At 44.4% G+C, this 23,589-nt stretch overlaps 2 long non-coding RNA genes across 2 annotated transcripts; both read left to right on the top strand.

Annotated features, from left to right (window-relative positions):
• Positions 1–19,420: 19,420 nt before the first annotated feature.
• On the top strand, positions 19,421–20,313 carry LOC115407004 (uncharacterized). The gene is made up of 3 exons (XR_003933586.1): positions 19,421–19,510; positions 20,110–20,138; positions 20,242–20,313. It is a non-coding gene; the product is annotated as an uncharacterized LOC115407004 (long non-coding RNA).
• A 5-nt stretch (positions 20,314–20,318) lies between these two features.
• Positions 20,319–23,342, top strand: LOC115407003 (uncharacterized). The gene is made up of 6 exons (XR_003933585.1): positions 20,319–20,407; positions 20,504–20,602; positions 20,702–20,820; positions 22,130–22,195; positions 22,352–22,383; positions 23,150–23,342. It is a non-coding gene; the product is annotated as an uncharacterized LOC115407003 (long non-coding RNA).
• The last annotated feature ends 247 nt before the right edge of the window (positions 23,343–23,589 follow it).

Raw genomic sequence — 23,589 nt, forward strand, 5'->3', positions numbered from 1 at the left:
AAATCTCATCCCCATTTTTAATTGGAGGAGAAGGGTCTCTCCTCCCCAGGGTTGAGTGGACTGTAAGTGTCACTCTCGGCCGTCCCCCTTTCTGCCTTAATGACAGCAGTAATTGAGATGAGAGAGACAGAGCTCATCGCCCGGTGAGTCTGACTGCAGCCTCATCAGGGTCCTAAAAGCCCCTTTTGTCCTCCACAGGGGAGAGGTGTGAGATGAAGCTGAAGGGACCTTTACGCCTGGATGTAGCGAGAGTTTGTCATCACCATTAATCATTCAAAATACTCTGCAGAGCCATACGGCATCCATCTTGACTCCATCACTTTGTTTCATGTATCAACAATGCTTACAGAAGATCAAGACCGGACACACACACAGAAAGTCACATTTCCTCCGGTCCAGGAGCAGTAATCGATGTCATTACCAATAGAGTCTCAGGAGTCAGTCCAGGGCACGGCCCCTTCTCTGTCCTCCAAAGCCACAGTCGGCTCCAGAGGTGAAGGTCAAGTTTCCAGAGTGACTGTCCCAGCTGTAGCTCCACCGCAGAGCAGAAGGCTCAACCTCATGCTCCGTCTGCTTGCAAATGTTGCCTTGACCTGGGCTTTTGTCGAGGCTCTGGATCCCCAGATTGTCAATGACCCACTCCTTGTGGCCTTGCGGTTGCGGTCAGCAGTGACCACGTTATTGAGACACAAAGGGAAGGGGGGGGGGGTCACAACCCAACAAAGACCTCGCCTGTTAGCTGCAGGGAGTGGGGTGGTGATGGTTGGCAGGAGGGCAAAGTGAATGGTGACGGTATTGATTAGTTATCTTCTGGTCCAAGAAGAAAACAACTCAGACTCTAATGATAGTTGGTGGTACAGCTTATATGGTACAATAAAGGTAACTGGGACAGCACTACTTCTGCCAGTAAGACATTAGTAAACATTTACTTCAGCTTCAGTTTTGATGAAACCGTCTTCGTCTTTCAAAGATTCTTAAAAGAACTTCAGCATCTCAAATTCACTGTCTCCTCGCCACAGCACGGAAACAGGCCTCATCAACAACCTCCTGATTGTAGCTGGCTCCAGAGTTTAATCCTTCCTCTTCTTTCTTGGTCCAAGCTCAGCTTTTGACGCCATCTTCTCCTCCATGCCGCCCAGCAGATTAGCGTCCACCGTAAAATCCAACACACCCCTGGTTCAAGTCATATCTCTCTGGTTGCACTCAGTTCATTCAGTTGAAACCTTTTACATCCCAGCTATATACCCTCTCCTCTGGTGTCTTATCTTCTACATTTTTCTGTCTCCTCCCTCTTGGCCGTATTTGATAACACTCAGCTCTTCATTCTTCAATCTTTCTGAAGGCTGTTGGATTTAGCTTTAGCTAAAACTGTCCCCGAGGCCATGATCAGAAGTGAAAAGAATTACTATTTCACTAAACTCCTGTTTATTGGCTATAAACCTGAATTAACTTGGCCCCCCCAGAATTTGAGAAGAAAGCTGTCCAGGAGCGTTAGGATTGGACTGTTTCCTCAGTAGCGGTGAAGGAGTCGAGGCCTTCTGCTGTCTGTGTGTCGGCACCACTGGCGGTGACATTTCAAACTTTATATGCTTCGTGCCCAAACAAATCCTTTTATTTTAAAACATGAACTAAATTGAGTGACAACATTCCTCATTACCATTCCTGCTGTCCTTTGTCCCGGCGCTTTGTGCGTGCCGTCTGTATTGTTGTTGTGTCGCCATGGCGGAGTCTGTGTTTGTGTCTGCCCGCTCACAGACACATTCCTGCAAACACAGGACCGGTGACTCACTGGATAAACTTCATACTTACAACACTGGGTTTCCTGTCAACACAGGCGCTGTGTGTCAGTGTCAAAACCCCCGCGGAATAATGCCCTCATTTAAACGTCAATTAACCTGCTGTAGCATAGCTGGCTGCATTTTTTTGGGCAGGAGGCTTTAATAGCTCCTTGTGGATGAATTGTTTTAAAAAACATATACATTGTAAACTCTTTTTTTTTTTTTATATCCTGAATAAAATATAGTAATAAGATGTATGGACTATAATGTTAAATTCCTCTTTGGGATAAATCACAACTGTGGCTGCCAGAATTTCCAGCCAAAAACATATGATCCAACACATCAGCCATCATGCTTCAGACACCGTGGGCTCGGTGGTTAAGTGGTCAGAGTGTCAGACGGGTCAGAGGTTTGATTCCTGGTGCGGTCAAGACACGAGACACTGCTCCAAGGTCTACAAACTAAAAATCATAAACATCAAAACAAAACTTGTGGATGGATGGCTGGATGGATGGTTAAATGACGCTCTTTAATTTCTACACATAAGTAGTGTCAGCTTCAAGAAAATCAAATTGTATCAAGAGAATGTAAGAGAATGATCAGTTGAATAATGATTTAACTAATTTACTTAAATAAAAGGTTTATTATGTGTGATGAATTGCTGAAGATGTGGGAGTCTTTAGAGGACCTCTATGCACAAATGATAACTCCACGACCAATTCTAGAAATGCAACGATGGTGAACTCCAGATATTAGGAGGGCTGCCGGGAAAATACTTTACTTTTAAGAAGTGAGAAATCTGCTTGAGTACAGTAGCAAAGTATTTGCACCTCATTACTTCCACGTCTGAAGTCAGCGGAAGAAACGTTTAACAAAGCTGGCTTGTAAAGTGGTCTGGCGTCGCTCCTGCACCTGCGCTGGCATAAAGGAGTCGGCCATACTTGTAAAAACCCCTGAATGCGTTGACATATGGAGGAGTGAAAAAAGTTTGACAGTCAGACTGCCTGCCACTCGTCATGAGCTTCAGTCATTTTTCTTCCCCTCGCGCCGGTGAGCGTGGATGTGTTCAATCAGAGGCCGTTCCCCCTGAAACATGCTCTCACACAGCAAGCGAGTAAACTTTTATGTAACCGCCGGTCGAGTGGGGAGTTCATTTGATGGAGAGCCCCGCTTGATTTGTTTGTGGCTCCAAAGAGGCTTACGACACGCAAGCTGCCCCTGTTCTGCTCTGATAAATGGTTCTGCTGAGAGGAAGGAAGGAGAAGAAGTGTGTGTGGGACCTCGCCAAAGACTTTGGGGTTTTTCACAGCTTAGCTATATTAAGAGACAATCCCACACACACACACACACACACGCACACGCAAACACACACAGACGTGTACGTATTTAACTGCGAAATTGTAAACTATCTCACAGAGACGCTGAAACGGTGAGGCGGGAGTCTTGTGAGGAAAGTGCTCTCACAGTGTGTGTCGTGTGTCGTCTGTTTGCTTAGAAACGCGCCGCTGCCCGTCTTTCTGTCTTCCCCCGTGTTACTGAATGTTACCTGTCCCACCCAGCCGGTCCCCGGCACAACACTGCCACAGCCGATTAGCTCGCACTGCAGCCGCGCTAATGGTGCGTGAACGCACGGGGGCCCACGTGGAATGTCTGTACACCACGGGGCGTGTGTGTGTGCGTGTGTGTGTGTGTGTGTGTGTGTGTGTGTGTGTGTGTGTGAAATCGCGTGTGTCTTCTACATCTCTGCCTCTTTGTCTTTGTGGCCATGATGAGTGTCGGCGCAGCGACCGTCCGCCACACAGAAAGACAGCGGTCACACGTTTGTCCTTACCTGATCCTCCTTTCTCTCCACACACACACGCTCACACACACTCACGCGGGCCTCATGTCAAGACCGGGCAGAGAGTGTGCCACTGGAACACACAGATTTGCTCCGGCTGATGGCAAACCACAGCAGTGGAGCCTGTGGCGGGCTGCATTTCCTTTAATATCCTGGCTAATGTACAGAGAGAAGCCAGGGCCTCCAGAAAACCACTGGATCCCCGCCAGACTTCCTAACCTACCGCCGCACCAGTCTTATGTAATGTTTTGATCGGTACAATAAGCTGTGTTCAGTGTGGGAGATGTAAATAAGCTTAATATCGAGCCATGCCACTTTCTCAACACCGCCATGTCTGCAGCTTTTCTTTATTCGTAGCTTTTGATTGTTATCTTAATATTATTTAGTCTGTTTTTTTTTCTGTTTGTTTTTTTTTTTAATATATAAAATTAATGTATTACTTTCAGGAAAAAAGTGTTTCCATTAAGACTCTGGGTAAATTGAAAAACAAAATATCTATTAACTGTGTTGATAGTTCAGTTTTTTAATGCTGTTTTTATACCTTGCGAGCTCCTCCTCCATGTTCTGTGACATCAGTTATTTTCATCTTTTTGACCAACAGTTTGTCCCCTCTTCACCTTTAAATAACCCGTCACATTTACGCGGCCGTTTCCTAGCGACCGTACACTAAACTGTAAAACGGGATTAAAGGATTTCGGATTTTAGCTACCTCAGCTCATTTTCCAGAGTCAATTTGACTAAGCACTGGGTGTGCTTGGCGTGTAATTTCTGACTGTACCCAACTAATAAGATGAGCTACGCTTGACAAAATACCTTGTGACGACTTCATTCATCATCCGCAACTTTTATCACTGTTTTTCCACTTTAATTTCTTATTAAAGATAAAAACATACATTCGGGGTTCAATACAGTCCACCAGATATTTCAGTTTTGTCATTCAAATGTAATATTTAATCAATAAGGAACTCTTATACTATTATGACCAGAAGAATCATATCGACTGTGGTCATCAAGGTGTGTTTGTTGAGGAGAGGAAGTGAGAAATTAAGGTAAATAAATGATGGAAAGATACAGTAACGAGCAACACGGTGGAGCAAAGTGGCGGCGGGGGCGAACCCAGGCCTCGACCACGCAAATTAAGCGTGGCTTGGTGCGCAGACCTTCGCTGCAGGATTCGCTGCAGCTGGAGAAACCGCATCTCCTCCCATGGAGCAGAGCCAGGGCCGCAGCCAGACCCGAATAGGCATCATCTCTTTCTGCACCGCAAAAAAAAAAGAAAGAAAGAAAAATAGAATGAAAGAAAGAGGAGGGGAGGGAGAGGTTTTGGTTGAGGGTTTAGAGGGCAGCGTTGGGGGGGGGGGTTGGGGTAGGTGGAACTGAGGAAGGAAACCACAGGAGGATTACAAGCAAGGGTCTCTGTGTTTCAGTTAAACTTTTCTCCCTCTTTCAGAAACCGTTATGTAGACTTGCTGACCCTCTCCCCTCGCTTCCTGCCTCTGTCTGCCATGTGGAACCCCCCCCCTCACCCACCTCCGAGCGCCATCACACCTCTTGCAGCGAGCTGCGGCGGCGGCGGCTCATGAATTACTCCGCTGAGAGGCATTTGAGCCCAGACTCACTTCCTCGGTGGGGGGGTGGGGTGGGGGGGGGTTTTCTGTATCAGAACTGGCAACTTTTGAGATTGGCTGTCACCAAGTCGCTGAGTCGGCACACCTGGGGTTTACCTGCCCGACAGCTGCTGCTTCTGGCACCTTGATGAATGGCAAATAAAATGAGAGTGGGAATACGAGGAGAGACTTCGCCCGCTGTTGTCCTAAACCTGCCGAACGCCGTGTTATTCCTCCCGCTACGAATCTTCCTGTTGACCCCGGTCATGTGACGGGAACGGTTGCGGTCGGCCGTGATCGGGTGTTCCGGCTTCGTCTGGTCCGATCGGGTCTGGTCCCCCCCACCCCCGGTGGGGCGGGACTGTGCTCGGCACGGCTCAGCTCGCCTTCCCGCAAAAGGTCAGTGTTAACAATGGCTGAATGTTGGCGTTCTTGTGTCAGAGCAGGATAATTGCACCCTGTGCAACGGTCATCCTTGGACCAGACCCATAAACTGTGTGCCTTTCTGTGTGTGTGTGTGTGTTTCATATTTGGCTCTTTTTTTCCCTTCACTCTGGCTCCTGATGGGTCTTTTTTTTCTTGTTTTTATGATTTAGGCTCGGAGTGGATAGAAGTGGTTTCGCGCTGCTTGATGTGTTGATATCTTTTTGCTTTGAAAGGTCTAAATGCAGCCAGAACCCAGTTCTCATTCATGCAGAGTGATCAAGAAGCGTCTCTTCGCTGTGTTTTGTGTCTCCTACAGTTTACAGTAACATCCTGACCACCTACATTGTACAGTAGAAGCCCCACAAGTCATTCCAGCTGCTCTGTCTTTTTTTTTTTCATTCCTCTGAGGCCTTTGTAATGCGGCAGTTGGCATACAACATAAATTCAATTAACATTATGTAAGCTGTTGCTTCCTGTCTTTTTCTATTCATTTATTTACTGTTTATGTGGCCATTACTGATTCCAGAAAAGTTCTGCTTTAAGTCGAACCAGATGGCAAAGATGTGCAAATATTTGAAACCCTGCAATTAATTCACACAGTCAACATTTAAAAAAAAAGTTGATTAAATGTGCGTCATAATAGTTGTCTGTTTAAGTAAGCTCACAAGATGTTGTACTTGATATCAGGCAGACTTTGTTGCAGTAGATGTGCTTCAGTCATGCAGCTGGGAACTGGGCCAGTTACCAGTTCAGAAAGTCCCATTTCCCAATTTATTGCATTCACAAGAAGCACAATTTATGTGCACATTGCATGCTGTCAAATTATCAAGAAATCATTAAAACCAATCAGTAGAGAGCGCGTTGCTTTTTTTTAACAGTGGTACCAACATATTTGCTTGGTTCACAGAAATCCCCTGTTTTTACGTCAAATGTCTCTTAACCAATCAGGTTTCTCTTCATGAGCTAACCTGTACGTATATAAATCATATATATCTGGCAGCAGATAGCATTAAGAACAATGTCAAACCACCCTACATATATTATCACAGAGTTCTCGAAGTGTTGTTAGAAAGATACCTTGAAAGAAAAAAGTGTCCCAAGTATCTTTTGCAGGAGTAATTGAAGTTTTTGGTTACATTACAGATACAATCAATTTAGTTTTTTAAATATTTTGAATAAGTGGTTGAAATATCCTGCTGGAAAACGTTTTCTCCTTCACCCGTTTTTATGTTTTGACAGTATTTATGATTTCTGAAGTCTATTGTGTTATTTTTGTACGATCGCTTGAGTCAGACATTTCGTTCAGGTGTTCTCTGAAATACAAACAACGTCCAAACCGTCAGTGAGAACGTTCTTCTCTCAGCTGCAAATTAATAATGTGTGTGTCCTTTATGTTGCTGCAACATCAGATTTCTGCTCCGCAGATCTGGAAGTGGGGATCAGGAAAAGAGTAGGAACATCTGCAAAGAGCCTTCCTAATTATATCTGAAGATGTGGAGAAAGAAAAGGGGGGGAGGCGGGTAGGGGGGGCGAGAAAGGAATAAAATGAAGGGGTGAACAGAAAGAGGTGGTGGGGGGGAGAGACAAAAAAAAAAAAAAACGTTTTGACTGTGAAATGACTGCCAGATTCCTATTTGCGCGTCTTGAAAGGCCTGTGTCTCTGCCGCTGCATATGGGATGTGGGATGAGAGCTCTGGCAAATCAAAGGCTCGCTGGATAAAGATCTCTGGAAGCCCGTGCTAGTAAACAGGCCCGTAAAAGCGGCTGGAGGGGTGGAGCGTCAAGGAAAAACTTGAACATCTGCCCACCTCCAATAAAGCGGGAGCTTCTGCGAGGCGTCGGCTCCAGCGCCGCGCACGGGACTGGCGTGCCGAGCTGCTGGCGGTTTGGAGCGTCATCAATGCATCATATCCTCTGATTAAGACCTATCAGTCATGCTGAGCACTACTGTGCCCCAGATGGATTTTCCAACCTTTCCTCTTGACTCTTTTTCCCCATTTTCCTCCTTTTATTGTCACTTTTTCGCCACCCCGGTCGCCAGATCTTCTCCAGTCATCAGCATCGCGTCGTGCGCTGTGCGGGCTTCGACCTCTTGACTTCCACATCAGTTCTATCAGTTTTTCTCTCGCAGACGAGGCCCGCCGCCGCTGCTGAAGTAGCACTTGTAGGATTTAGTGCTAGCTGTCCAGACCGCTCAGTCAGCAGATCTGCTGTGGCACTGCAGCTGCTCCTCTTCTGTTTGATTCTCTTTTTTTTCTTCTTCTTCTTCACTTTATCAACTGCCAACCGTCATTGCACCGTGCACTTTTCCACCCCCCACCCCTCTCCTCCTCCCATCAAGGATGTAAGTGTTTCTGAGACTGTGGGGCAAAGGGGAGGAGGTGTTGAGACCGAAAATATTTCGTCTGAAGCGACTAAAACTCGGTAGCTTTCCGCTGTTTCTGTTGTTTTCACAGAACAGCTCGCTCCAGTGGCTCCTGTCGGTGCGTCTTGTTCTTCTCGTGACACTTCAAATGCACATATAAGGAGATCTGAGGATTAACTAGAAACACACACACAGTCTGCCACGGCGTCAGGAAATTCAAGCGTTGCATCACACACGATGCTGAATGTGTCAGATATTTAGTATAGCCTGACTTTTGTTCCCTTTAATATTCCCCTTGTGTCTGAGGCTCATGCATCAGCCAACAAAGAGCGCTCTGTGTGAAGGCAGACAGAGCAGTGCCCTCCAGTGGTGTAGCGGCTGAGAAAAAAAAAAAGGAAAAAGAAAAGTGGGGGCCCCTTTACATGCGTCCCTCCTCCTCCCCCGGTCGTAGTCGAGGGCTCCTGGCTGACAAAGGCACACACAGCAGCTTTAAAAAAAGAAGAAGAAGAAGAAGAAGAAAAAAAAAAAAGAAAAACAGTTTCCACCACAGTCTGAGGAATGTTTATCAGTGGTGAGCACGCTGCCCTGGAAGCATATGGTGTGGTTTCACTGCTCTGGGTGCACGAGAGGTGAACTCCAGGAAAAATCGTATGATCATCAGAGACCTAACGGATGGTTGAACATGTGAGTTTCTGGTCGCAGATTCTGCTTCATGCCATCCCTTTATTCATGTGCGAAAAATATAAGTAAATACATAAAAAGTCTGGAGAAGCATTTACCTCTCACACTTTTAATTCTTGAATACACTCACACACACAGTTAACACTGTGCTTTGTGTACAAACCGCTTACTGTGGTATTCAGTGTGTGAAACAACTTTTTAGAATTATTATAAATCTGAGGAAAACTTGGTCACCATAACCAACCAGATCCTTGATCTATATTTGTGAAAAATACGTGACTGGATGGATTAAGCTACTCTGACAAGTTACTGTTTCTGTTTCATCAAATAAAGCTCCCAACAGCGGTGGAAGGATGATAACTGAGCTCAAGCTGCATTCAGTGGATTGCTTCACTGTTAAATAACAATCATTCTGTTAGTGAGCTCCCGCTTTGAGTATTTACTGCTTACATATTGGTGCCAGATACCTCAGAAACACCTTCGGACTGTTTGTTATGGCTGATCGGTGTAAATTTAAGACACGTGCGCGCTGTCGTATTGAGCTTAACGCTGAGTGTGAGGGACCCGCGGTTCAAATCCTGCTTGCAGAAAGGAAGGACATCCACCTTTGATAAAAACTAACCAACTTTGCGAGAAACAGTGCCTACAGAAAATGTAGACAGGCACATTATAGAAGGTGAATCAATTGGCTGAAATAATTCGTGAACATTTGAAGAAAGATAAATCACCCTCAGTAGTGTTTGAACGAGACTCTGGCCTTTACAGACTCATCACACCGTATTCACCCGCAGCCTCCTGGTGTCTGTCAGCAGGACCGCCGCCGCCCTCCGCTTTAATGATCCCCGCCCCAGCACGCCTCGTTAACTTCTCCATACAACAAATTAGGAAGTGTTACACGTGTCAGAGGTCACGCAGCCGGTCCCGAGGCGGCGTGCAGTTCTGCTAAACTCACAACACATGTTCACGTCGCCTGTAACCCTGAAAGGTGTTAACTCAAAGTTCACCGCCTCCTTTAAATCCCCCGCTGGGCGGCTCGGCGCGGGAGGTTCAGGTGCGGCGCTGAGGCTGCAGGGTGTGGGACCGGCTACAGGCGTGAGTCAGGCTGGGCCTTCTCTGAGGTTGTCATAAAAAAAAAGATATGTGTATGTCAAAGAAAACCAAAATCAAACATTGTGTTGACTCCAGAACAGACCTGGGAAACTCCCTTTTGCTTCAGTTTAGCTTTTGCATGTGGGCAGAGCGGGAGTCTGCGTCAGTATTTTAACTGTAATGTTTTGACAAATCAAAGATCAGAAAGGGGGTAGAAATAGAGGAAATCTATTTTAAAAAGCTGGCGTAAGATTGACCTCACACTAGTCTGATATTGTAGGAAAGAAAAAGTAGCGGATGGACAGACTCTGAAATTCAAGTTGATGTTTTCTACGATGACGTGTTTTTCGGGCAAAGTTTCATCAGAAGCTCTTTGTAGAGAAACTTTTGGCAAGAAATGTTCCACCCTTCGGGATTTCAGCATCTCTGAACTGGTAAGTGATAAAACGGTACTCTAAGATTTGCCTGTACCGAGCGGATTCAAATCCGACCCGACAGCTGCAGATCTTCGGTGCAGATTATGAGTGAAATCAGAGCTCACCGGATAAGATTCCTATTACACCCTCTGCACTCTTTGGAACAAATACACTTGTTTATTTTGGTCTGTACTCTGTGATTTCTCGAGTGTAAGTGTAAATTACATGTCGCCGCCATTAAATATTAAACCCAGTGGACCGTAAATAATTGATGGCACCACTTCTCGTGCGATGGTGGCCGAGGAACAGGTCCAGAAAGGCCCCCCTCCCTTTGCATTAGCCTCTCCTTGAGGTTAGAGACTGCGGCCACCATACCCACCCATTTCTTTTTAGCGGGCTGATGGATGATTGCAGGAAGTTCGTAAAAGAAGATCTCCCCCCCCCTACACACACACCACCACCACCACCAGAACGGCAGCGTCTTGGGCAGGGAATGGCTGCATGCTGAGTGGATCTAAGTGCTCCTTCAACCACAACTAAGTATGTTCTGTGGACCTGAGGACTCTCAAGCTGTGGGCATGATGGGTATAATAATTGGTCTGTCAGGATGGTGTGTCTTGTCGTTTCTCAGTGTGTGTGTGCGTGGACAAAGTGGTGCAGAGTGGGTTTCCCACACGGCCTCCAAAGCCCGTAAGCCGCCCCCAAAAGTGGTGTGTTCGGGGCCGCCGACAAAAGGCGACCGCCTCAGAACTTTACTCCATAAACGGATGGCCGTAATTATTGTGACGATAAAAGCCGAAAACCACCGACGGAATCTGATGCCGATCGCGAGTTTCTCGGAGTAGAAAGTGATCAGAGGAGCCGGGCTTTAAACCGTCCGATCCTGCACATTACTGCAGCGCGCCGTATTTCAGTGCAGGGAGCCGTAAAAGTCTCGGGCCGTACACTTCAACGGTCTCTCTCCAGCACTCTGGCTCCTCCTGGCAGGGATCAATACAGCTTAATAAGAACCTATAATCAGTCTCGTCACTTTGAGAGTGATGGTGACTGATAGTCCTCAGCTGTCCGCCCGGCGCTCCTGCTGACACTAATGCACCAACTGTCTGTGAACGACTGTTTATTACTCAATAAGGACATTTGGAGATAGTCTGATCAATAATGAATGGCGTTCCTTTAACTCTGCCTGTGTGCGTGAAGGAGGCAGAGAAATAACGCGTAAACAGCGCAGCATTTCATGTAGAGACTTTTACGGCATCCCAGATGGGAAAATGTAAACTAAAAACACTAATCTGCATAATTAATCACATCAACAGCTGTATTTTTAACTTTAACAGTAAATGTGGACACAATTGTTGGTGTATATGAACTGATTTTTCTTTGGATCCTGTAGTTTTCATGAACAACACGTTAACAGTTTTGTCTCCAAACTCCGCAGTCGTCGTAAACCCCAAGGAGCATTTCTAGCTATTGATCTGACAGTCTGAAACTTTATTGACGGTACTCTCATTGGTGTTGTCTCCAGTCACAGAGAGGCAGCTGTTTCAAACGAGCTCACTGTGCACGACCCGCTTGGCAGCAAACGACGCCGTGGAGTCTTTTACGCTCAAACGACGCTGCGTGAAAAGGAGGGAGGATGAGACGGAGCTAAAAATCCAAGTAATCAGTTGAAAGATGGATGGAAGTAAATACAGATACTTACAAGAGCATCAAACTTTTCTTTTTCAAGAAAGTATTTCACTTAATATACAATTTACACCACGGAGCCTAATTTGCTGGTTTTCTGCTGGATGGATCCACAAACTGAACTAACATTCAAACCTCTTATCTACATTTTTGTTGCATAAACTCCTTTTTTTATATCCCAGATGACATTTTTTTGTAAATCAGATAACTGCCGTGTCACCTTTATGTAAGTTGTTTTCTGAGGACTTTGTAATTAAAAATATTTTATATAGGTAAATTAAAATATGACTGGAGCAACTGGATGTCCATGATCATGTACTCGCCGTTGTTAATAATTAGGGCATGTTTCTGTGTTTCAGTTTTTTACGAGAAGAAACAACAGCGTCACCCGTTATGACTGCAGTCGTTTGTTGTGTTTGTGCCCGAGGTTGTGTCTGTGTAGTTTTTTTTTTTTCTTTTTTCTGCAAAATTCTGAAAGAATAGTGTGGGATACACTCTGCCCACATCAGAGGTTCATAGGACGACGACAGACAGCCAGACGCACTTTCATTCAATCACAGAATGACCAGGAAACTCCTGCATGCACAGGGAGAACATGCAGATCCTATAAAGAAAGGCCCCAAAGCCAGGAGACAAAAGTGTCACAGAGCAAACACAGGGAGAGTCCGTGAGCGCCGAGACTCACCACCAAGTTACCATCGGCTAAAAATGATTGTATAAGAATGACTCATCTCCTGAAACCCGAAAAGCTGTCGAAGTGCTAAAATGATTTATATCTGATCCACTAAGATGAAGGCAACACATTTTGAATGCAGGGAAGCTCCGGTTTTTCCTCTGTGGACTGAGGTGGCCTTCTCTCTCAATAGAGGAGCACTTCACCGGGGCAGAACACTTTGATTCCGGTCAGTGAATGGTCCTTTTCAGCTGACACTTTCCCTTTCAAAAAGCGAGGGCGACAGATATATAAAAGCAGCTCTTCAGGACTTAGAAAATATTTTGGGAAACCAAAATAGCCTGGCACGTATAAGAGAGGGATAGAGAGAGAAAGAGAGAGAGAGAGAGAGAGAATGACACTTTTTTCCTCAATGCAACTGGACGGGCGACAGGCAGTATATCTGCTTGGTGAAATCTCACTGGAAGGAGAAAATGTTTATTTTTTTTCCTCTTGGCCACAACTTAAGAAACCGAAGGAATCTGCTGTCCTCCTCGTTCCTCCATCTGATGGTCCAGTGTTAGTGTCTGCCTCCAGAGTCGCCGGGACAGGGCTGGGGCTGGGGAAAGGAAGGAGGGGGGGTGTTGTTAGTGGGGAGGGTGCTGATTGAGTCTAAAAGTGGCTGAGGTTTTCCTCGGGTCCTGATTGGGAATGGCAGGGCCATCGCTGGCCGAGTCTTGATCTCACAGCAGAACCAACCCTGTGAGAAGGAGAGGAGACGCCCCGTCGTCTGCCCGTCTCTGTCAAAATATTTGTTCCACATGGGAGCCGTGTGTGTGCCCGTGTGTGTGTGTGTGTGTGTGTGTGTGTGTGTGTGTGTAGGGATGGTCAGTGGGATTTGTGGCGCTCCACATGTGGCCACTCCCATAGCTGCTTTGCCACTTTCCTGCCACCACACACATTCACTCATCTCACCTTTGCAGGGCAGGCCGTCCCCGTTCGTCCCTGTCAACACACACACACACACACACACACACACACACACACACACACACACACACACACACACACACACACACACCACATACGCACACTAGACTCAGACCACCCAGGCAAGAGGGGAACCATGAGAAGGCCACTTTATGCTCACAGACAGCCCAGTCAGACCACAGTGGCGCCCCTCTAACACCCATGCAGGCGCTATTACCCACAAAGCTTGTGTGTGTGTGTGTGTGTTCATACGCCTGCGTCTGCATCGACGTCTGTGTGTGTGTGTGTGTGTGTGTGTGTGGACGGAGCGGTGGCTCTTCTCTTTATTTTCTGCCAACCACAGGCTCCAACAGCTTTCACAGAGTTAATTTCATTAAATGGCCGCAGCAAAAAAAAAAAAAAAAAAAAAAAAAAAACGTTTCACATTTGTTGCCTGGCAAACTCCAAGGCGTCGGCATCAGGCCGGCCTCCTCCGTCATTGCCGGGCCGCTTTCTGGAGCTCGGCCATTATCCGCGCTAATCTTTATCAGGCTGATGTGAGTTGATAGGAGCCGAAGAGGAGGCTGGATCGGTCAAAGTGCTGACATTTATCCTGTGTGTTTGTGGCCAGTCTGGTTTGGTCGGAACTTGTCATGTGACCGCCTTGGCTTTGTTCTATCTCTCTCTGTAGACCATCACCCGACCATGATGGAAATTGCCAGGGACAAATTAGCCACACATGTTGAATAATGGTTACAACAATTGATTGTGCGCAGCCTGCCTGAAGGGGAGTTTCGATGCATGTGTGTTTCGGAGCATGTGCGTGTGTTGCCTCTGGAGTCCCCTCAGTGACTGCACTCACGAATTAAGCTCGCGTGTGTGTGTTTGCACCGGTTTCAGCTCAGTACACCATTTCCACCATGCAACATTTGTTTGTATTCGTCTTTTGTATCGATTGGTTTTTGAGCTATTCACAGTCAGCAGCTGGCGTTTTCTCTGATTGCTGTGACATTCCTGATATGGGAGGATGTCGGGGAACTGCTGCAAAATCAGGAAACGCATGAGTCATTTTTCTGTGATGCTTTTCCAGCCGAGCCTCCTGACACGTTGTGCACACCTTTGATTGATGTTTTCTCATTTCCTCGTGCCTGTGATCTTTTCATAATTATCACTGTCACAGCCAAGGAGCTGGTTGCGTTCACTGCGATGCAGGAATGTTGCTTCATCATTTAAAGCACCGCCAAGAACAGTTGTGTGCACGAGGCATCGTGCATGTGTTGTTTTGTTGTCATTTTATCTTGCAGCAGATATAAAGCACATCATAATATCCTGTTACTCTGTAAGTACAACATCATTCATATTGCACTGACAAATGTACAAAGACAAACAAAATGAGATTTTTTTAAACAGAATTTAGAATTTGATATCAAACGTCTGAAAGGGTTGGGATGAGACAGCACGAGAAAACCACAATTCAGCCACACATCCACCTTGGATTTTGTAATGATGTGAAACGGGAGATGTTTCTGACTCGTGGATCGTGGGATTGCACCATTTTCCCAGCAGGCTTTGTCTTTATCAAGAATCATAATAAAAGAAAAAGTTAAAACTGGGATATGTGTGTTGAAAACAGATGTTTTGGAGCTGAACGTAAATATAAGGTCACAGGTCCTGCAGGTGTTGGACTTTATATAAAAACATGTATGAAGGAATCCAGCAGACTTCCCACAGTTCTTTTTTTCTTCTACAGAACTTTATGCGTTTACAGTGAATTGAGTATCATCGTTGATTTATTGACTAGTTATGAAAAAAATTAATAACTGAAAAATGAGACGAATTGAGCAGAGAGGAAATATACCGCTACATCATTTAATCAACGCATGATCCAGTAGTTTGACCCTTATTAAAGAAAACCGTCAGGATAGTTTAACCTCTGCTGCGTCTTTATTCCTCTCTGTTATGTAATGTACAGTAGGTTTTTTTTTTTTTAAGTCATTTTTACCAGACCAGAGGATTGTGTTACTGGTGCTGCGTTGTGGTTACCATTGGAAAAAATGAGGGTAATGGAACAGCGGTGGAGCCGTCGAACATGAAAACATCCTCAGAAACTTTGTCGCCATCCTGGATGATGAAACCGCCAGTGTGAGCTGTCCATTCAGCGACACAGCCTCCTATTTATTTTCCTTTCCCGTCGCCTGATTGGTCGGCGGAGGTGTGCGGCCGGCGAGCGGCGGGCTTCGCCTCCAGATCCCGATGACAGATCTAAAGGATAGTTCCCTATCCCCCTTGTTACAAATAACTTCCTTTGACATGCTCGGGCACGCTGACAATGTTTTGAGTGAAAACAGCTTTCGGGGTTGGATGGGATACAAGCTTTCAACCCCTGGGGTGGGCTACTTCTTCAACTGCTGCTTTATCCCTCTGAAGAGAGAAAGCAAGTGGGACCAGAAGAGAGGAAAAGAGACAGACAGACCCCAAGCAAAGCCAGGATTACTGACTGCACAAGACAGTGGAGCGTGGTGAATAAAAGCAGTCTGTCGCGAACTGGAGGCGTTTTTTTGGCTCCGCAGCGCAACGCGGGCCTGTTTTTCCTCTCGCACCCTCTGCCAGCGCTTTAAAGACGTTGCTGGAGAAAAGGGAGGGGACGAGTCGGGGCAGAGGTGTGCCGTTGTTGACACGGATAGAGAAGAATGCCCTGGACAGTTTCCCTCTTTTTTTTTTTTTTTTTGTTGCTGTGACTGGATCGACTTCTGCGGTCTGGACTCTGTTTGGAAGCTGTTTCAGGTCGTTGCATGTGATCTGCGTCGCGGCGCAGACAGGCGCTGCGTCTGCTCTCTGTTCTCCGGGCCTGGAGTCATGGAGCCGAACACGTCCTGCTGCTTTGTGCATCATTGTCCGAGTCTGTTTAAAGGAATACTTCACCCAAACAACGATTTGGCCTCATTTTCTACTCACCCTCATGCTGAACAACACTCTGGAGCACTTTTTTGATGTCTCAAATGCAGCTGGAGATCCGGGGGGATTTTCGTTGTCAACAAACAGGGACCGATAGAGCCCGAAAGAAAAATGTCCATGAAGTCCACAAAACGTGCCTATTTTCCTTCATACTGCTCGTCCGCTGTAATCCAAGTGTCCTGAGCGGGTAATGTCCATAATTAATTCGAAACGAGGTCATTTAGTACATTTTTCGAGCGTAAACAGTGCTGTATCGTACTTCCGCAGTGCACGTCTGCGAGTGCACCCTGAACTATGGAAGCCGCGGCAGACCGAGGAACATAGGCACGTTTTGTGGACTTTATGGACCTTTTTCTTTGGGGCTCTATCGGGCTCTATCTATCTGAACTGTAATTATTTCCCACTATAAATATATTATAGTTTTATTATTTATAAATATATAAATATATTGTTACAATACAATATATTCTCCTCAGTTTTTGTTAAATATACTGATCTAAAGGTTTGTGTGTAGAAAAATGACTGCAGACTTGATGTTGCGCACACAGTCAGGACTCACTGAGGATTACAGCTGTAAAATAACGGAGTGCACTCAATGAATTTAGCATTTTTGCATTTCCATTTCTGATGTCAATGGATGTTCTTAGTTTTGTGAGATGGTTGAACTCAGGTGTCCAGTTCTCACAAGCTTCTTAAATCTTTCTGCTACTTAAATTACTCCACTGTACAACTGAAAAATACACAAATAATAACCCCACTCATCACTTTCTTAAGCTCTAGTTTTTAAGACCTAACAGTCGCTAACAAGAGGCTCATAGTTCTTTGGTCTAACTAATTTCAGTCACTTCCCAGCCGTGATTGGTGCAGCATTCGATTCCGATTGCGTGAATCTACACTGCAAAAGCGTCAGCATCTTACCACAGTTAACCTCATGACAAAAAGATAATGAATGACTTTGTGTTGTCGATTTTTTGAACCTGATTACTTTGCACTAATCCAAATATTAAGCATGTGTGAACTTCGTTTGATTTTTTTTTTTTTTATACCATCACCCTGCAGCCGCTTGTATCCGTGAAGACTGTTTTGGCCTTCCCTTTCCCAGATAGCAGACACATTTGGGCCTAATGTGGGCCACTTTTGGCTCTTACGGCTCCGTTACGGCACTGGCAAGTGTTGAGTGGGCCAGGCTCGGCCCAGACGTCCCACGCCGGGCTTGACGTGGGTTGCGGCAAACATTGCATGGGCCAAGCTTGGCCCAGACATTCTGCGCCGTGCCTGCCGTGAGTTGCGGCAAATCTTGTGTGGGCCAAGCCTGGCCCGCATGTCCCGCGCCGGTCTTTATGTTGGTTGTGGCAAACCTTGCATGGGCCGAGCCTGGCCCAAACATCCCACGCCGGGCTCGACGTGGGGTTTGGCGAGCGTTGCATGGGCCAAGCCCGGCCCAGATGTCCAGTGCTCCCCTTGTTGGTTGCGGCGAACCTTGCGTGGGCCAAGTCTGGCCCACCATAGTCACCGTATTCTACTTATTGTTATACTCAATCCCAACTCAATCAATACTCAATTTTTTGCAAGTGCATTAATATAAAAAAATTACAGCATAAAATAACAGTTTTTGCCCTTTTAGCATGTCAAACTATTATTTTTCCTTGTATCTAAATGTTATATATACATACTTTATATATTTTACATTGTGTGTGTTTTAGTGTTTCCTTTATTTTTTGAGCAATATATAACTCATATAAACATATCTCAGTGTGTATTGAAAGCTGTGGGTATACGATGGATTTTAATCTTTTTCTCTCTAAATATATCTATTTAATAAAATTATCCACCACAGCATGTGGTAGCCTCAACTGTCCAATAAGGTGTTAAAGGCCACTACAGCTCTTTTTACATCAATGATAAAACAACTACTGCTACATGCAAATGTTTTTGTTTTGAGACCGCTTTCTGTGAAAGGAGCATGTTTGGGTGGTTAACAATTTTCAAATAAGTTTATGTGCTCTAATTACTCGTTGCCATCCCTGTTGGCTATAAAGGAATTACATCTTGAGTGATGATAGTTAGTTTAGTTTCAGTTGCGGAAACTAAAAGGAGTAGGACACATTTTCTACTTTTTCCAGATCAACACAAAGATTATATTTTAATTTTTGAATGGCATTTACCCCTCTAACACTTTTTTACACTTAAGCTTCAGTTAGGAGAATAACTCTTGTGTTTCCTGTGAATGCAACATTGAGACTGTAGAACATATATATTTTTTGGATTTATGGCTGTCTTTTCAAAGTTGACATCTATAAACAAATTACCTCCTTTTGTTACCGCCATTTGTTTAAGGTGGAGTCCAGTTAAAGAAGAACAATGCAGATTTCCTGGTGAACAATGTAATAGTTCTTTGCAAATTTTACATTCATAAATGCAAGTATTTGAAAAGTAGACCCCGGATCATTGGTTTCAAAAACAATTTAGAGTTATTTAAAAAGTCCTTGCACTTGGTAAAGACTGAAAAGGCTCAGAAAGTGTTTACTTTATTGAACTAATTTGTACTATTGGATTAAGGCCCTCTTATTGTCTTTGTGTGATGTTTTTTTTGGGGGGTGGGGGGGGGGGGGGGGGTGATGTTTTACATCCTACTGGTTCCCAACTTTGGATAAGTGTTATGCCTTTAATGTTTGTACCTGTTAATAAAGTTGTAAAAAAAAAAAAAAAAAAGGAAAAAAATATCATTGCGTCTCTCACTAAAATAACGTGAGGAAACGTCTTGTTTATTCAGGGGCTCATCAGGCTCACTAACACAACATTCTATCACAGCGCTGCAGAGTTGGAATCTGGGAAATGTAGTCCGTTAGCGTTAGACAGTGTGTGAATGAAGTACCCCTCCTCACTACATTTCCCAGCATCCCTCTCTTCTTCCCGCTCATTCTTCCTGCGCGCCAAGTCATCTCATTACCCCTGCTGGGAAAACTGCTTATCGGCGGACTGGGCTGTATTCGTCTTTCGCTGGAGGAACTGCTCGGTGGTCAGCTCTGCGTGTCCGACTATTTGGTGGGTAATTGCACAGTGACATTAAAAAAATAAAAATAAAAATCACACTACAACACATATACGTCTAGTAGCACACGTTTGAAGATGAATCAAATTGCGTTTTTGTGGTTAGCTGTTAGCTGACATAATGCTAGCACTTTTCATTGGCAATTTTAGAGGAAAACACCAACTTATCTTTAAATAGGCTTGATCAAACTCTTTCAGGAGTAAGCTGAGATGACACACATGAGTATTGAAAGGTCCCTGTAAAGCCCGTTTTTGGAGGGGGTGGCGTCAAGCTGTTAGCTCATGTTGCTAAACCCATTCATTTAATAGCGGCCGGCTAGATTTTTCGATTAAACTGCTCCAAACTTTCCCAACTTACGTGGTCTAATTCAGGCATTTGTTCCGTGGAGAGTTTGAATTTGAATTTGAGCAAACGTTTGGAAACCGATTATTTTCGGAGTTTCGGCCGGAACTTCCGGTTGATTCTCCAACATTGGCATTGAGTAATGCACTTGGTTTTTAGTCTTCCTTTCTACATAGTTAAATAAAATGTTTTGTTTGTAAGAGTTCCTTATTTGTTTTATTGTTAGTTTTCAATGTAGTCTTTCATATCCTTAGGTTTTCACTGACTCCTTTACATCAATGTGGTAAGTACAATAACAATGCAGTATTCTACAAATTCAATGTTTTATGTTGAAATATAACTTTTTAATGAAATTATTAACCTGTTTATGTTCTTTTTGTTTTAAGGAAATGTTTCACATTGTCATATTAGCTTCCACAAATGAAGTGGAAGTTGTTCCAGCAAATTGGTTTAAAAAAAAACACCTGTCTGTAGCCACCATACAAATGGGATGATGTTGTAAAAGCAGTAAGATCACAGGAACAACCTGGAACACGTTGGATTCCGTACAAAGTACGCGTTTTATTAGGCAAAGGTATGGAGTAAGTCATAATTTGCACTCTGTATTTTGCATCTAATTTTTTTTTTTTATGTTCACTCAATTCACAGCTACTTATGAGGAAGCGAGGGTCAAACTGCCAGAGCCTGAAAGATTCACGGATTTGACTGATTCAGAAACCAGCCACAGAGACACAAACGGAGAACAATGTAAGTTGAAGGAACAATGGAGTCACAATGGGAAAAGATGAAGTGAGTCAAGTTACAGCCTTGCACAATTCTATCTCTCCTATTTATTTTCTAATGCAGGAAGAGGTGTCACATTCAAGATGATGCGGATAGTGAAGATGAGACGTCGGGAGCATCTACTTTACCTAGACCTCCAGAAATGGCCACTGCAAAGAAGCTGTCACCCTCAATCCTACAATGTAAGGCCACTAATGTCTAAGAACGGAACATTGTACCGTGAGACAAAAAAAAAAAAGAAGTCAATATAAATGACGATTCAAATCTTGATTGGATAAAAAATGAATCATGAAGCCTTTTTTAAACTTATAGAAATGTGACAGTGAAAATTTAAACGGTTTCCAGCATCCACTAGAGTGTCAGCACACACACATTTTATTCAAGAAGTTTTAAAGCCGGAGAACAAGGCGCAGTTGCTTCATCAGATTCACTCCAGGTTGTCCACAGGCGTCTGCTTAAATAATCTGAGACACCTACACTGGGGGAGGAGAAGGGGACATCAATCAGGTCAACTAATTAGACACAGGCAGCAATCGCAACTCTTCTTTGGAGGTAGAGTGAGAGAAGTTTAGATAAAAGAGAAAAAAGAAATTAGTTTAGGTACTTGTTAAGACCCACTACAATGATTTGGTCGACTATAAATGCAAAATACATATAACTGTACGTAATACTTGTTAGACCCATTACAATAATGAGATAACTATAATGCAAAATACACAAGGCTGTACCAACTCCTACAACTCAAAAAAGAGAGTGAATACTGTAAAAATATATAACTACACCCCAGTATAGGTGTCGCTGATTATTTAAGCAGACACCTGTGGACATTGAGGAGCGAGTCTGATGAAGCAGCATGCGTAACGTTTGTTCTCTCGTTTCAAACACTCTTGGCCAGCCTCTGGTGGCGGCCTGTCCGGTGATGGGCTGGTTGCCGTCCCTTCGGTGGGCCGCTCTGCCCCTGTGTCTGGCTTCCTGGCTGCTTGGGGCCGTCTGCCCCCCTGGGGGTGGGATATGGGTGGGGGATGGACGGGTGGGGTGTTGGGGTGCGGGATTTGGGAGGGGCTGGGGCGGGCGGGTATGGGTGGCGGGTGGGTCAATTAAAAAAAAAAAAAAACACTTTTTGAATAAAATGTCTCTGTCCTGACACTCTAGTATGTGCTGGAAGTTTTTAAAGAGTTTCTCATTTCTAGTTATTTGCACTTTTGGTACTTTGATGGATTAAATCAAGTTATTGGACAAAATGGCATGCTTTTCCCTAAAGGTTAGAGAGAAGACTCCACCACCACCACAGTACTTTAATATCTGATTCACCCCTAGTGGATGCAGAACAAAGCAACTCTGATTCATCCCACATTTTGTATTACAGTGGGCCAGACAGTGGGAAAACTGGTGTGACGGTGTTTTGAGTATAGTAATACAAAAATAATAGTACAGTAGGCAGAAATGTGCCATATGTAAGTGTATAATGAAAGTATTCCTTTACTTTTAAAGGGCGGGCGGATGGACAGACAAACGGACAAAGAAACCCCAACGATTACTTTACCTCTGCTGGCGGAGGTAATTTTTGAATTGTGATATGGTAGATTGGAGATATACATGAAGCGATTGTCAGTGAGCGCTATTTTTCCTTTTTTTTTAATTGTTTTAATCGTGTTCAACCTGTGTTTTTTTCCCCTCTAAACGTATTATTTTCCTGTGCACAACACTGACCAGCGGGCAAAGTTTTACATCAGAAGATGACAAGAGTAAGTGCACGCACATCTGCATATACAGACATGTAAAAAATCAAACATTTAAGCTGATGAACCCCAGCTTTCCCAGGAGTTTGCTCTATAAAAAATCTCCATGATATGAATTTAAGTAATAAAATGGATTCATAATAAACTTAAGAAGCCCACTGTCCAATTGAAGCCCATGTAACCCATGCAAATTGAATGTGGACCCCACATGACTGTGTTGACTGGGAACCTGGGAACCGAATTTCCCAGTTTGGAATCAATAAAGTAACTCTCTACTCTAACCTCCCCCTAAATCAGTCTTTCATCAGACGCGTGATTGTCTGAGGTTGATTTTCTTTACAGCAGCTCCTGCTCCGAGAACTCGCAATCCCCTCCCCCTACTAAAACGGGAGAGGACGACAGTATCTCCATTTCTAAATTGTTTTCTCTTTTCATGGATCCACTTTTTAGCTCTCATAAAGTTGTGCTGGCTCTTTTTTTTCCTTCGCAAACATTCATTTCTTGTAAATCACTGCTGTCTACTCACTTGCTGAAGGCTCCTCTGTTTCGCGAAACCTTCCGCTAGTTACAGCTTAACTGATTCTTACCACACTAAGAACCAGTTAAGGTGTAATCTTTGACTTGTGTGTGTGTGTGTGTGTGTGTGTGTGGCCCCATGGTGGTATTACTAAGGTAATATGCAGTATGTATTTACTTCAATGTACGTATATATTAAATGTTAAAACTTACGTTTATGCAAAATTGATAATAACTTTCTTGTGTCTCATTTTAGATGCAGTAAGAAGAAATCCATTGACAGCCACAGCTACAGACCAGGATATTGAGCAGTGGATTCGAAGGTGGCTCCATGTTGCTGGGGACAGAGAAGGAGGACGCCGAGCCAGGCAGCGGCCTGAGTAAACTGACTGTTCTGCCGAAAGAATTTCTGATGTTACTTGTTGTAGTAGTAGTTCTTGTTTTAAATGTTTAAGCAGGTTGGCTTTACAGCCAACACACACACACACACACACACACACACACACACACACACACACACACACACACACACACAGTTTATGCATCCAGATAGCAAACTATCTTCAGCTGTCATACATTTTATCTGTGTTGTCTTGCAGACAAGGCAACTGTAACATGCAGTTTTCAGAGTTTTATTCATTTGTAGGAAAATGACAATTTGATGTTGCTAATTGCTAGTTTGAGCACTTGGTTGAA

This window comes from Salarias fasciatus, chromosome 19 (assembly GCF_902148845.1).
Source record: "Salarias fasciatus chromosome 19, fSalaFa1.1, whole genome shotgun sequence".
NCBI classification, from domain to species: Eukaryota; Metazoa; Chordata; class Actinopteri; order Blenniiformes; family Blenniidae; genus Salarias; species Salarias fasciatus.